The 1,410-nt window shown below is 47.9% G+C and overlaps 1 pseudogene; it reads right to left on the bottom strand.

Annotated features, from left to right (window-relative positions):
• Positions 1–780: 780 nt before the first annotated feature.
• LOC112478577 lies at positions 781–896 on the bottom strand (annotated as a pseudogene).
• Positions 897–1,410: the final 514 nt, after the last annotated feature.

Here is a 1,410-nt window from a genome sequence, read left to right as displayed (position 1 = left end):
CGTCGTGCAGCGTCTCTCCTTCATTGCCGGCCTCCGGCTCCTGCTTGGTTGAGCTCTCACCACGGGTGTCGGTTTTATGGTTCCTGAGTCAACGCTGTGCCCCATCCAGCCCGGCCCAGGGGCTGTGTCCCCAGAGCCCCACGTCAAGAACCCTGCGATGAGCCGAGCTGGGGCAGAGCAAGGCCTCGGGTATTTATAAAGTTCCCCATGTGATTCTAACGTTCCACAGGGACTGCGCTCCACAGCCCGGATCCAGCGCTCCCTGTTACCGTTCTCACGAAATGCGCCGTAGCCGTGCGGGCAGAAACAAAAGCCCGGTCACTTATGCAGGGTGCCCTCGGGTCGGCCGCGTGGAATGATACTGTCTGCTCCGCACTCCTGTGTCCTGTTTAATTATTACCTTCTAAGTAAACATCCCCAGCATTTTCTTAGCTATTTTTTCTAATCGCTTAAATTTGCGACAACAAAAACGTGACACGTGATGTGAAGTATGTACTAATCATCTCTGCAGAGAGAAACTATTTCATGCTCAACCTACCAGCTTTCTAGGTGCCAGCTGGGGCTGGGGTGCGACTCATGAATTAATGTCAAAAAGAGTTTATTACGCTAGCTTTTGCTGAGGCAATCTAACTCTGTTAATTTTCATTATGATTACAGGCAACAGAAGTCTCTAGTTGTTAATACTGAAAGTAAGTATAATCTTTAAAATAGTATTGGTAGGGGCTTTTTTGGTAGTTTTAAATTAATATTTTCTTTTTTATTATTATTTATTATTATTCATGCCTACAGCACCTGGTCTTCCTAGGCGGTCTCCCATCCAAGTACTAACCAGTCCCGACCCTGCTTAGCTTCCGAGATCAGACATCGGGCTTGTTCAGGGTGGCATGGCCACAGACCATGGACTGTGGCTTCACTGGGGCAGTTGGACTGTGGCTCCACTGGGGCAGGAACCCAGGACCTTCTGCATGTGAAGCCGACGTGCTGACCGCTACACTGTGGAACCACATCTTAAATTAATGTTTTCTTAATCCTTCTGTGCTACGCCAGTGGTGGGCGATTTATATAACATTCGTTTTCTCTCTTTTACCTCCTCGTTCAAAGATTCAGGATGCATCCATGATACCCTACATTTTCGGCCTTAATAATTTGACAGACCTGTGATAGGAACCAAGTTTACCCTAATCAGGATGTAAAAGTTATGTAATTTGGAATCTGAAAAATCCCACCATCGTTTTTCAGCTTGATAGGTCCCTCTGAAATCTAGGATGGGTAAAACGGCCTGGAGCAGCAAGCCTTGCATTATGGTGACCCTGGAGAAACAGGGCAAGTGTGCTCCCAGGTTCGTTCTAAGATATGGGCCCCTAGGGCACTGGCAGGGAGGATGGATTAAGGAGGGGTTCAGAATTGCAG

Source organism: Pteropus alecto, unplaced genomic scaffold, assembly GCF_000325575.1.
Source record: "Pteropus alecto unplaced genomic scaffold, ASM32557v1 scaffold61, whole genome shotgun sequence".
In the NCBI taxonomy this organism is placed as follows: domain Eukaryota; kingdom Metazoa; phylum Chordata; class Mammalia; order Chiroptera; family Pteropodidae; genus Pteropus; species Pteropus alecto.
Note: the sequence above shows the minus strand (reverse complement) of the source record. Positions and strands in the feature narration are given on the sequence as shown.